The sequence below is a fragment of the Pecten maximus genome, chromosome 19, assembly GCF_902652985.1.
Source record: "Pecten maximus chromosome 19, xPecMax1.1, whole genome shotgun sequence".
NCBI classification, from domain to species: Eukaryota; Metazoa; Mollusca; class Bivalvia; order Pectinida; family Pectinidae; genus Pecten; species Pecten maximus.
In genome coordinates, this window is record NC_047033.1 from 15,635,641 (window position 1) to 15,650,255 (window position 14,615).

Below are 14,615 nucleotides of genomic sequence, written 5' to 3' on the forward strand. Positions count from 1 at the left end.
TAACAATGTACACTACCCTGCTGGGGGTTTATAGTTTTGGATCAGTACTTCAGTGGATTAGTGATTATAACTGTATAGTAGTTAGTGACTTGATGGCTACAGAAACATAGAGTCTCCTAGCTACTGGCTATATATATCCTCTGGTCTGAATATAATAAACCAAATCTTGTCCAACAAAAAAATTAAAAACAAAAAAAAATGTCTGTAATGCAGAGTTTATAAACTAACCACAGAAATTAATGGCAGTTGTCACCATGCCGTATCAGGTATCCAGTGGATGGTAGATTTTTTTCTGAATTGAAATGATCAGTGTTATACAATTATTGCCTTTTGATCGACACATGATTTTATTAACCAGAGAATAAGAGAATTCTTCTGTATTACAGTATTATTGTCATGGAAGGGGTTTTCTGAGATGATATATATAAAACTAATTGAATTTAGTGTCAAGGAAATAGATCATTTGTTGTGAAGGACTTTGAATTATTTGTAGGATTTAATTAGGGTATTAGTGGACGTAGGCATTTGAATTATTTGTAGGATTTGATTAGGGTATTAGTGGACACAGGCATTTGAATTTTTTGTAGGATTTGGTTTGGTTTATTTTGTTTAACGTCCTATTAACAGCTAAGGTCATTTAAGGACGGCCTCCCATGCGTGCGTTATGCATGCATGTGGTGAGTGCGTATGTGTGTGTTGGGAGGCTGCGGTATGTTCGTGTTAAGTCTCCTTGTGATAGGCCGTTACTTTTGTCGATTTATAGTGTTACCTCACTGAAGCATACTGCCGAAGACACCCAGCAGGACACCCCACCCGGTCACATTATACTGACAACGGGCGAACCAGTCGTTCCACTCCAAATATGCTGAGCGCTAAGTAGGAATTTAATTAGGTTATTAGTGGACACGGGCATTGCAGCCTTTGTATCCATATTATATTATTTGAAACCAGATGTGAAAAATACACATAACAGGTTTTGAAAAAAGTATAAAAGATTTGAAAGTTTTTTCTATAGCCCCTGAAACAGCTGGTCTGGTAATCTTGTATTGTCTCTATTTAAGCATACTAAAGGGAGATAATACAGATTTCATTACATACAGTAACTTTCTAAGTAGATATAATAGAGTTAAAATAATTTGTAATTTGATAAAATGTTTCTAAAATGAGATTTAAAAGATATTTTTTTGTTTTTTTTTAGAACACATTTACCAACTGAAATTTATTTTACTAACCTTGAAAAGTTCTCGACCCAATTATGCACTTGTACTGCAAAAGTTGTGGTTGTGTTAACACTTTCGTCACTGAATAAATTGCATGATGGGTATTGTGGCCCTAAGAAAATATGCACGTGGCTTTTCCTGGCCTGAATTAATTTACGATTATTGACGTTCAATTTGACATTTATTTTTAAAAGCACGTTTTTGAGAGAAATGCATTGCAGAATTGATGATACAGACGCACATAAGTAAACAGGATTATCGAGAATATCTTATAGATTTAATACGCATGAAAAATACAGTCGAAAACAACAAATTGGCTTGTGACTTGCCTACCTTGCGTATAATTCTAGCGGAGAACACGATTCCAAATTTGGGAATGTGTACTTTCGTTTTGCAGCGCGATCAAAACGTACATTCGTCATGGAAACAAGTATCATATTATACTTTTAAAAACGAGATTTACAAATCTAACTAGTGGATATTGTTTTTGGAAACCGCTCTGTACAGTCAGCGGTAGCATGCAGTACCAACAGCAAATTCTCGATTTTGGTTGTTAGCCGCCATTTTGACGACGCGGTTCCAACATCAAGAAGGATAACTCTCACCGCAACGAAAACTTAGGAAGCAAAATACAGTTTGAATGAGCTCTTCTAACATTTAATATAAACGAGGGGAAAAGAAAATGAAAACAATACAATGAACAACACAGTGAATTAAGTGTTAAACGCGTGCATCAAGGGTGGGTAGTCACTTGCAAGCATGAAAGGGCAGCCTTTTTCTTAGTTTATTTTTGTGGGTTTTTTTTCCATTTTTTTTTTAACAAGTTGTGTTTTCAAATACATGATTTTTTTTTTATATTTTGATGCAATATTACAAAAACGCATTTTCGTAAGGCTTTTTTTCTTTTGGTTTTTTTTTCTTCAATTTTTCTTCCTTTCTTTTAATTTGTTTTTCTTGTTTTCATTATTTTTTAATTTTCATAATGAGGTACACTGTAAATGATATTCATTGCTTGCAACTTAGTAGTTCAAGCAAATTAATACTGCCAGAAAAATGAAATGTTCAGCAAAAAGATTGACTGATTTATCCTGCTGTCTCTTTGTGCAACACATGTAACAAACATGATACCATGACCGAGATGCAAACTTGTCCCAGGTAGGGTCAGACAATCCTTTCTTGAGGTGAATTTATCAACCAGTCCCCATATGATGCTTTATGTAAACTGCAGGAATGACAACTATTGCTTGCCCTGTCCAGGAAGGTTGTTGGTACATTGAAGGAACACCTGATAAGAGTTCAGCTTTTATGATTAATTAAATACTGCAGGTTTTGATCTGCCTTGTTTACACCACCAATATGGGAAATGTAGTCTGTTATTAGTTCTGGGCAAGATATATTTCCCTGGCAAACTTGTCATCTTCTTGTTTAATAATCTGTGAGTCTGTTTATACCTCTGTGGCAGGTTCGATATGAAAAGTAGAGAGTGCAGTGACACATTTTTTTGTCTTTCCATACAACAGATACCAGTAGGCCTTTTTTGTACAATATCATCTGGCCTTTTCTGCATGATATCCCTTGGTAGATCATGGCAGTTGGACCTTAATTACTATAGACCTTATATATATATAATTACTGTACAGCAGTCATAGGTGTTCTCATTCAAAGTGATGTTAAATATAAGAGTCATCCTGGTATACATGTCCCCAGCCGTGACCCTGAATACCAGTCCCCTGTAAACATTTCTTCACAACACTGGCTAGAGTTCCTTCTGCATGATGGCATCTTCCTCCAGTTAATTTATTATGAACACACCAGAAAATGTCATTATAATATAGGGATTTATTTGTTATGAGTGGATACATTTTGAGTGTTAATAAATTTTATCTTTGCACTATAATTGTGATTGGGACAGCATTACATATGCACCTTTATGGATGTTGTATGAAGTTTGAGATACATGTATTCACAATGAGTACAACTCAGTATGAATGTAATAAAAAATGGGTATTAAAAAATTTCAAGTACATGTAGCAGAGACCTATATCATAATCAGCTGATAATATTGTATCTGATGAAGTAGTCAATTCATTACCATAAAGTTTTACTGACAGCCTGGTTCATGACCACACTCAATGCCATACAAAGACACAGGAAAGCTTTCATTTAACAACACTAACAGCCTTTCAATGCGGCCCTTCCGAGGTTGCTTGCAATTTTGTTTTATTCCGGATTTGTCACTTGTGTCAATTTCGAATTTGCAGTGTTGAGCATATAATTCCGATCTCCTCTATCAGTGTATCAATTAATACCTGATCTAAAAACAATGCCAGATAATCCACTGACTCCTTGTCTTAAGTCAAGGACCTTGTGTTTCCCCTTGATGTAAAAATATGTCGTCGCCTTCTCTCAAAATAATCGAAGCCGTAGACATTTGTCAGATTTTGACAGCACGCAAAATAACTACATGACAACAAAGATCGCTACTTTATTGGTAGATATAATACGTTTCCATGATTGTAACGAGAATGTAAAAAACGATATGAATTACAAGTTCAAAATCTTTTAAAAAATCACGCAATTAAATATAAACCAAATCGTGAATTCGTATCAATCGACGTACTCACATGTGTGTGTTTATAGAGCCATCTTGGATAAGATATGGTCATGTGATCATGATCTGTGTTACTAAAATTAGAATACTCGGTCTTCTGTTTGTGTTAAAAATCCGAATTATTAGCTCGTTTTCCCGATAAAGTGATGCATTAATGCATCATTCGGCCCCGGCCCGGTGATGCATTAATGCATCATCAGGGCTTAAAGGGTTAATATATCGTCCATTATATCCTTGTCTATTCAAGTTCGGAGAAAGTAGAAGAATCTTTTTAATCATCTAAAAGTGGTTGTTATATATGAAAAAAATATTTCCCCCAGTATGACTTAGTAGGGGGCATACTTTTTTACGCTGAATCCATTTGCTGTCACAATATCTATGTTTAGCCAGATTTATGAGGTCATTTGTGCTGGGAACTGGGGCATTCATTGGTTCTACCAAAATATTTTCAATTTCAACTACAATGTCCGTAACTTGCATATGTTTGCCAAGTGTAACTTCCACATGGATGTGCATATTCAATTTTTTTTTTGCTTTTTAAAATTATTAACTTCTTGACAAACTGATACCTTAAAACAACTATTTATAAAGTTTTACTGATAATTCAGGTATTAATTTAGGGTAATGAATTGGGAGTCTTGTCCCAGGTAGGGAGATTTGTCAAGTAAGAAATAAGAAGACAGATACTTCAACATTCATTTTAATGTGCCCAGTGCACCAGATAAAGAATAAAAAATCTGTAGTCTATTTCATATGCCAAGATAAATCATGTTTAACACCAAGAAAGTCTATGTTGGACTAATACCAAAAAAGTCTATGTTGGACTTATACCAAGAAAGTCTATGTTGGACTAATGCCAAGAAAGTCTATGTTGGACTGATACCAAGAAAGTCTATGTTGGACTAATGCCAAGAAAGTCTATGTTGGACTGATACCAAGAAAGTCTATGTTGGACTAATGCCAAGAAAGTCTATGTTGGACTGATACCAAGAAAGTCTATGTTGGACTAACAACAAGAAAGTTGATGTTGGACTTATACCAAGAAAGTCTATGTTGGACTAATACCAAGAAAGTCTATGTTGGACTAATACCAAGAAATCTATGTTGGACTAATACAAAGAAAGTCTATGTTGGACTAACGCCAAGAAAGTCTATGTTGGACTAACACCAAGAAAGTCTATGTTGGACTGATACCAAGAAAGTCTATGTTTGACTAATGCCAAGAAAGTCTATGTTGGACTGATACCAAGAAAGTCTATGTTGGACTAATGCCAAGAAAGTCTATGTTGGACTAATGCCAAGAAAGTCTATGTTGGACTGATACCAAGAAAGTCTATGTTGGACTGATACCAAGAAAGTCTATGTTGGACTAATGCCAAGAAAGTCTATGTTGGACTGATACCAAGAAAGTCTATGTTGGACTAATGCCAAGAAAGTCTATGTTGGACTAATGCCAAGAAAGTCTATGTTGGATTTAATGCCAAGAAAGTCTATGTTGGACTAATACCAAGAAAGTCTATGTTGGATTTAATGCCAAGAAAGTCTATGTTGGACTAATACCAAGAAAGTCTATGTTGGATTTAATGCCAAGAAAGTCTATGTTGGACTAACACCAAGAAAGTCTATGTTGGATTTAATGCCAAGAAAGTCTATGTTGGACTAATACCAAGAAAGTCTATGTTGGATTTAATGCCAAGAAAGTCTATGTTGGACTAACACCAAGAAAGTCTATGTTGGATTTAATGCCAAGAAAGTCTATGTTGGACTAATACCAAGAAAGTCTATGTTGGACTAATGCCAAGAAAGTCTATGTTGGACTAATACCAAGAAAGTCTATGTTGGACTAACACCAAGAAAGTCTATGTTGGACTAATGCCAAGAAAGTCTATGTTGGACTAACACCAAGAAAGTCTATGTTGGACTAATGCCAAGAAAGTCTATGTTGGACTAACACCAAGAAAGTCTATGTTGGACTAATACCAAGAAAGTCTATGTTGGACTAATACCAAGAAAGTCTATGTTGGACTAACACCAAGAAAGTCTATGTTGGACTAATGCCAAGAAAGTCTATGTTGGACTAATGCCAAGAAAGTCTATGTTGGACTAATACCAAGAAAGTCTATGTTGGACTAATGCCAAGAAAGTCTATGTTGGACTAATACCAAGAAAGTCTATGTTGGACTAATGCCAAGAAAGTCTATGTTGGACTAATACCAAGAAAGTCTATGTTGGACTAATACCAAGAAAGTCTATGTTGGACTAATACCAAGAAAGTCTATGTTGGACTAATACCAAGAAAGTCTATGTTGGACTAATACCAAGAAAGTCTATGTTGGACTAATACCAAGAAAGTCTATGTTGGACTAATACCAAGAAAGTCTATGTTGGACTAACACCAAGAAAGTCTATGTTGGACTAATACCAAGAAAGTCTATGTTGGACTAATACCAAGAAAGTCTATGTTGGACTAATGCCAAGAAAGTCTATGTTGGACTAATGCCAAGAAAGTCTATGTTGGACTAATACCAAGAAAGTCTATGTTGGACTAATGCCAAGAAAGTCTATGTTGGACTAACACCAAGAAAGTCTATGTTGGATTTAATGCCAAGAAAGTCTATGTTGGATTTAATGCCAAGAAAGTCTATGTTGGACTAATGCCAAGAAAGTCTATGTTGGATTTAATGCCAAGAAAGTCTATGTTGGACTAACACCAAGAAAGTCTATGTTGGATTTAATGCCAAGAAAGTCTATGTTGGACTAATACCAAGAAAGTCTATGTTGGATTTAATGCCAAGAAAGTCTATGTTGGACTAATGCCAAGAAAGTCTATGTTGGATTTAATGCCAAGAAAGTCTATGTTGGATTTAATGCCAAGAAAGTCTATGTTGGACTAATGCCAAGAAAGTCTATGTTGGACTAATGCCAAGAAAGTCTATGTTGGACTAATGCCAAGAAAGTCTATGTTGGACTAATGCCAAGAAAGTCTATGTTGGATTTAATGCCAAGAAAGTCTATGTTGGACTAACACCAAGAAAGTCTATGTTGGATTTAATGCCAAGAAAGTCTATGTTGGACTAATACCAAGAAAGTCTATGTTGGATTTAATGCCAAGAAAGTCTATGTTGGACTAATGCCAAGAAAGTCTATGTTGGATTTAATGCCAAGAAAGTCTATGTTGGATTTAATGCCAAGAAAGTCTATGTTGGACTAATGCCAAGAAAGTCTATGTTGGATTTAATGCCAAGAAAGTCTATGTTGGACTAATGCCAAGAAAGTCTATGTTGGACTAATACCAAGAAAGTCTATGTTGGACTAATGCCAAGAAAGTCTATGTTGGACTAACACCAAGAAAGTCTATGTTGGACTAATGCCAAGAAAGTCTATGTTGGACTAATACCAAGAAAGTCTATGTTGGACTAATGCCAAGAAAGTCTATGTTGGACTAACACCAAGAAAGTCTATGTTGGACTAATACCAAGAAAGTCTATGTTGGACTAACACCAAGAAAGTCTATGTTGGACTAATGCCAAGAAAGTCTATGTTGGACTGATACCAAGAAAGTCTATGTTGGACTAATGCCAAGAAAGTCTATGTTGGACTAATACCAAGAAAGTCTATGTTGGACTAATACCAAGAAAGTCTATGTTGGACTAATGCCAAGAAAGTCTATGTTGGACTAATACCAAGAAAGTCTATGTTGGACTAATGCCAAGAAAGTCTATGTTGGACTAACACCAAGAAAGTCTATGTTGGACTAATACCAAGAAAGTCTATGTTGGACTAACACCAAGAAAGTCTATGTTGGACTAATGCCAAGAAAGTCTATGTTGGACTAACACCAAGAAAGTCTATGTTGGACTAATGCCAAGAAAGTCTATGTTGGACTAACACCAAGAAAGTCTATGTTGGACTAATGCCAAGAAAGTCTATGTTGGACTAATACCAAGAAAGTCTATGTTGGACTAACACCAAGAAAGTCTATGTTGGACTAATGCCAAGAAAGTCTATGTTGGACTAACACCAAGAAAGTCTATGTTGGACTAATGCCAAGAAAGTCTATGTTGGACTAACACCAAGAAAGTCTATGTTGGACTAATACCAAGAAAGTCTATGTTGGACTAATACCAAGAAAGTCTATGTTGGACTAACACCAAGAAAGTCTATGTTGGACTAATGCCAAGAAAGTCTATGTTGGACTAACACCAAGAAAGTCTATGTTGGACTAATGCCAAGAAAGTCTATGTTGGACTAATACCAAGAAAGTCTATGTTGGACTAATGCCAAGAAAGTCTATGTTGGACTAATACCAAGAAAGTCTATGTTGGACTAATACCAAGAAAGTCTATGTTGGACTAATGCCAAGAAAGTCTATGTTGGACTAATACCAAGAAAGTCTATGTTGGACTAATGCCAAGAAAATCTATGTTGGACTAACACCAAGAAAGTCTATGTTGGACTAATACCAAGAAAGTCTATGTTGGACTAACACCAAGAAAGTCTATGTTGGACTAATGCCAAGAAAGTCTATGTTGGACTAACACCAAGAAAGTCTATGTTGGACTAATGCCAAGAAAGTCTATGTTGGACTAATACCAAGAAAGTCTATGTTGGACTAATACCAAGAAAGTCTATGTTGGACTAACACCAAGAAAGTCTATGTTGGACTAATGCCAAGAAAGTCTATGTTGGACTAACACCAAGAAAGTCTATGTTGGACTAATGCCAAGAAAGTCTATGTTGGACTAACACCAAGAAAGTCTATGTTGGACTAATACCAAGAAAGTCTATGTTGGACTAATGCCAAGAAAGTCTATGTTGGACTAATGCCAAGAAAGTCTATGTTGGACTAATACCAAGAAAGTCTATGTTGGACTAATGCCAAGAAAGTCTATGTTGGACTATTAAAATGTCTCTAATCAGCATGTGGCCTCCCAATAATATAAAACTACTGAGTAGTACTGGACATTCTGGATTTTTAATTCAAGAGGAAGTCGGGGAAACTATTATTATTATATTGTTTTGAATTTCCATCAATACAGGAAAAGTAATAAGGGCCAATAAATGGTGGGTAAAGTAGGCCAAAAAAGATTTTTTTTTTTTAAAAGGGTGAAAGTCGGTCTCAACACACCCTACACATTACAAACACAGGAAACAGGTATCAACATGCGCACATATTCTATCCAGCGAATGGGAGCATTGAAAAATGATAACTTTGCAGTTGTAAATTATTAATCAACAAACATATTGTTGTTGGAGAATGCGATAATAAATTAATAAATTGGTTTATCGATGACCTGACTGAAAATAAGTGACAATGGTTAGATAAATCTTGTTGAAGGCTGCAGGCCAACAGTTTTCAGGTAATCTAAAATTTTGTTTTGCTGTCAGTCAGAAGAGGTGTTAAATGATTTGTCACATGCTATACACTGAAGCTGATCATTCCGCTTGAGTGAATAAGAATGTATAACGTTAGAATGACCCCAGACTTAACACTACCTTGGCCCAGTTTTATTAAAGTTCCTTAATCTAATTAAGTAAATTTTCCATAGGAAAACATTACAGAATTTAAGGAAAAAGTCTACAGAACATTCCTTAAATTTTGTAATGCTTTTCTATGGACAAATTTAAGTTAAGGAATTTTCTTAAGTCAAGGAATATTAAAACTAGGGTCAGATCTGTCTGACAGATTGACAAACACTTCATTCTTACAAGTCCTTATAAATATAAGATGAATAAAGTGAGATGCTTTCATGCATTTATACATAATATTTCTGCGCGCATGTTAACTGCCAGACTCTTCAGTATTAGAATACATGCTGTGTATTACATTATGGATGGAGGTGTTTGATGGATGTTATACCCAGACCTGTACAAATAACATAATGTCTGCAAGTTTCCTTTCTATCATAGCATCTGGATTTTTCACAAGGGCTTCTAACTATAACTGTCAATATTATCACCATTAGAATTTTCTACGTGCCTTAGTATCATTACATAAAGTTTTCCCACTTTGACAACCGATCATACTTAAAATACAATTTGGTCTAATAAATTTAGCAAAATCTGCCTGCAGGCATGCTGAAAATAAAATTGTAAATATGAATTATTGTAGAAATCCCAGACCATAGATCATATGATGACCTTGGCTGTTAAAAGGATGTTAGATGCAATATACTGTACAATTTCATTTGTAGAGTATATACGTACTATAGCCTTCTGATTTGGAAAAACATGCATTAGTTCACTGCGTCCCTGGATATCTTAGTTAAACAATATTGATTCGTGATTCAATTATCCACGACAAAATATGAAATGACAAGGATGTGAGATGGTGTTTTTTTGTAACATTTTGAGAAGAAAATTGATAATTGGGAAAGAAATTTTCAGGAGTCGGGTTTCAATTTTGGGAATTGGTCTTTAATATGAAATAATTGTCAGGTCAAGAAAACCTCTCGAAGAAAGGTCGGATACTCATTTAACTCCTATCAGATTTGTCAATAACAACTGGTATTTATTAGTCTATAGGTTTCGTTTCTGTCTGCCAGTCTGTCCACTCAGTTTTTCACACTTTTCTCACCCATGCTGAAAGTTGGTGCATAACTTCAGTAAGAGTATAGCTACAGATCAAGTTTCAGGGTTTTTGGGTCAAGGTCAAAGTCACTTGCTATTTTTAGTGGGGCCGGTAGGGGACACGTATTGCTTTAGCAGTACTCTCAGAATGCTTGTTTTATTTTGATTTATATAAGAAGTCATATTTTTAGCCTATCATTATCAGATATGGTGGGCTATTCAAATTGCCCTGCATCCGTGGTCCGTCGTCTGTCCGTCAATCCCTCCGTCCCTCTGTCAGTCCCTCCATAAAGAATTCTTGTTATCACTATTTCTCAGAAAGTGCTGAAGGGATCTTTATCAAATTTTATATGTAGGTTCCCCTTGGTCCCTAGTATTGCATTTTGGGACAAGTCATTATCGTTCTTTCTCAAATTTCATATATAGGTTCCCCTTGATTAAAAAGTACCGGAAGGATGTTTTTCAACATGTAGGTTCCATGTGTTCATGTTAGCAGATTAGTAAGAGGAAAAAAAGAAAGAAGCGAAAAATAGAGGAAAGATCAGTCAGACTAGGAACTTATAAAGATTATTCAATGGTTGACGCCAAGATCCCTCTTGGATCTCTTGTTTATAAATCTGAGAGATATTTGCTGTATATTATCAATTCAATCTTGGGATAACGGTCCATTATCTATTTATAGTTTTGTTGGCTGTCTGCGTTTCTGGTTTCTGATTCGTCGGCTAAGCCAGACATTACCTTCTTTATGTCAATCTGAACATATAAAGTAATAGTAAACGAAGGAGAAAACAGAATAGAAAGTTTATTAGGACATAAGTCTAGGTGAAATTGATATCGTATTAGGTTGATGTTAAGTTTAGACAGTGTTACAGTAACGTTACACTATTACTGAATGAAAAACAAAGCAATGACGATTTACAGGCATCAACACTAAGACAAGGGAACATTAAACTCGAGCTCGTGACCAGTCAAATGATTGTCTGTCGAGACCACCAGAAACTTTGAAGAATTGAGCACATTTATATATGTTCATTAAATTTTCAAAAAAATCTTAGATAACACAACAAAATTATTTTCTAGACCTCACATGCATCACAAATTTATATGTTCTTTTAATTTTTAAAGATCTGAAACAATGGATAAAAACGTCTGACTGATCATGAGTTACAAGCACATGCTTCCGGTTCATCATGAAACCAATAAACGACTTTTTTGAAGTCTCTTCAAGGAAAAAACAAAAGGGTATGTTATTTAGATGCATTTGAACTGTTCATCGTCGCACAACGGTACAATATAACCGTATGATTAACTATGGGAGTGCGATCCTCTGAAGAGAGATGATTACCAACGTCTGACGTGATTGACATGTAGTTGGGTCACACTATGTTACTGACACAGAATTGGCTTATTTTCCACACACTAACACAACTCTAATAAAAAAGACACAAGACATGAATGTACAGACATCATTAATTCTTCACAAAAACTTCTAAATAAAACAAAAACACCAGTTGGTACACTCAGAAGTTTTACAATACATATATATATACAAAATGTACATGCAAAAAGGTAAAAAGTGCATTTTTTATTGCTAAATTATTTCCCAAAACTACTGTTATATAGTGGGAAAACCCATATCTGGCCTCTTTGATTTAAAATTTTCCTGGAGGGGGGCTCACTTTCATCTCAACTTTATGTATGTCCATTAAGTTTAAAAAAATCTAAAATAAAGGTGTAAAATTATTTTTCCAGACCTCATTTGAATCTGTTAAGATTTTCATTAAAGCTAGATCTTACTTTCTTGAACCAGAAAAGCCTGCTGTCTCCATAGAAAATAAAGTTACTAGTATCAAAGCCAGAGTACATGTATATCTTAACTCATACAGTAAATGTGAAAGGTATTAGGTTGAAATTTGAAAATCATTTACTGGGTATAAATATCCAGCTATCACCTGCCCTTTAAATAAAGTCTACTGCTACAGTATCCAGAGATTTGTGTGGATAGTCGATACACCTATAGAAAATTTTCCAGTTTCTGTCTTTGTGTTTCCATTTCCTCATAGAAATGTGTTCTGCTGATGTGTTTATCCTAGAGAATTCTTCATCAGGTTAGAATTTTGTAATTTGGTTTATGTCATGAAAAAGAACTTGTAGCCTCTCACAGTTTGATGCAAAGCCCATGAGTTTTAATGAAATTCAGAAATGTCTTTTAACCCTGTGTAAAGTCAACATTTAATCAGTCACCAATTTTTTATTCGATCTCCAGATCAAATTGTACAGATCTTCCTGAATTAACTCGTTTCCTGCTGAGTATGTTTTTATATGGCGTGCTTTTAAAATAAAACACAAATTCTATTATTCTACTTAATATTGTTTTGAGGAAATAGCAGCCTTTAAATTGGTACCATCACCAATACAAATGTATTGAAAACACTGTAAAACCAATTGAATAGAGTCATACACACTGGTATCGAAATGGAGGCTAGTCATCCGGCCTGTCTCCAGGAGTATTGTGCCTCGACCATGAATTTTACATACATATTGATTTGTCAGTAGTTACAGGGAGATTGTCCCGCCATGTTGGTTTATTTACTCTGTGCCGAGTAAAATATTATTCACCTGCTCTTATATTTTTCTTGTCTTAAGAAATTTGAACAAGAATAAATCTGTGACTCATAATCCATTTACCACCTACATGACGATATCCACAGCTATAGGTTTGGTCCTCCCGACTAAAGTCAGTCTGTCAGATACTGGTTTACTACCTACATGACTACACCCACCGCTAGGTTTGGTCTCCCTGACTAAAGTCAGTGTTCTGTAAGCTTTAGTTAGATACTGGTTTACTACCTACATGACTACACTCACCACTAGGTTTGGTCTCCCTGACTAAAGTCAGTGTTCTGTAAGCTTTAGTTAGATACTGGTTTACTACCTACATGACTACACTCACCACTAGGTTTGGTCTCCCTGACTAAAGTCAGTGTTCTGTAAGCTTTAGTTAGATACTGGTTTACTACCTACATGACTACACTCACCACTAGGTTTGGTCTCCCTGACTAAAGTCAGTGTTCTGAAGGCTTTAGTTAGATACTGGTTTACCACCTACATGACTACACCTATTGATAGGTGTGGTCTTTTTCATAATCGATTATCAGTTTTCTATGGGATAATGTTTTACTGTTTGTGTTTTGACCATAGTTTTTATGGACTTAAATGTTTTACTTTATTATATAATCTTATTTACTGTATTGTAAACATTCTTAGTAAGCTTTAGTTGTATGACAGATTAAGGCTAGACGTTAATTCTTTAAATTTATTTAAACCAATGTACTTGCAGAGGTACTTGTATTTTACTTTAAAATATATATCTCAAGCTTCCGAGAGAATGAACAACTTCTTTTAGGCAAACTCCAGGTACTTATCTAACCAAAATATTGTATGTTTTGTCTGTTTCTGATTGATACAATTATTGTATAATAAAAGGTCATTTAATAAAGGATGGTTGGAGCTAATAGATTTAACAGGGGATGGTGGGAGGCTGGGAGCTGATAGATTTAATGAGGGATGATGGAAGGCTGGGAGCTGATAGATTTAATGAGGGATGTTGAGAGGATGGGAGCTAATATATTTAATGAGGGATGTTGGGAGGCTGGGAGCTGATAGATTTAATGAGAGATGGTGGGAGGCTGGGAGCTAATAGATTTAACAGGGGATGGTGGGAGCTAATAGATTTAATGAGGGATGGTGAGAGGCTGGGAGCTAATAGATTTAACAGGGGATGGTGGGAGCTAATAGATTTAATGAGGGATGGTGAGAGGCTGGGAGCTAATAGATTTAACGGGATGGTGGGAGCTAATAGATTTAATGAGGGATGGTGAGAGGCTGGGAGCTAATAGATTTAACAGGGGATGGTGGGAGCTAATAGATTTAACAGGGGATGGTGAGAGGCTGGGAGCTAATAGATTTAATGAGGGATGGTGGAAGGCTGGGAGCTGATAGATTTAATGAGAGATGGTGGGAGGCTGGGAGCTAATAGATTTAACAGGGGATGGTGGGAGCTAATAGATTTAATGAGGGATGGTGAGAGGCTGGGAGCTAATAGATTTAACAGGGGATGGTGGGAGCTAATAGATTTAACAGGGGATGGTGGGAGGCTGGGAGCTGATAGATTTAATGAGGGATGGTGGAAGGCTGGGAGCTGATAGATTTAA

At 35.6% G+C, this 14,615-nt stretch overlaps 1 protein-coding gene across 2 annotated transcripts in view; it reads left to right on the forward strand.

The window, feature by feature from the left end:
- LOC117317291 (protein piccolo-like) overlaps positions 1-14,615 on the forward strand; it is a 54,322-nt gene that overhangs the window by 12,488 nt on the left and 27,219 nt on the right. The gene's annotated exons all lie outside the window — the stretch shown is intronic.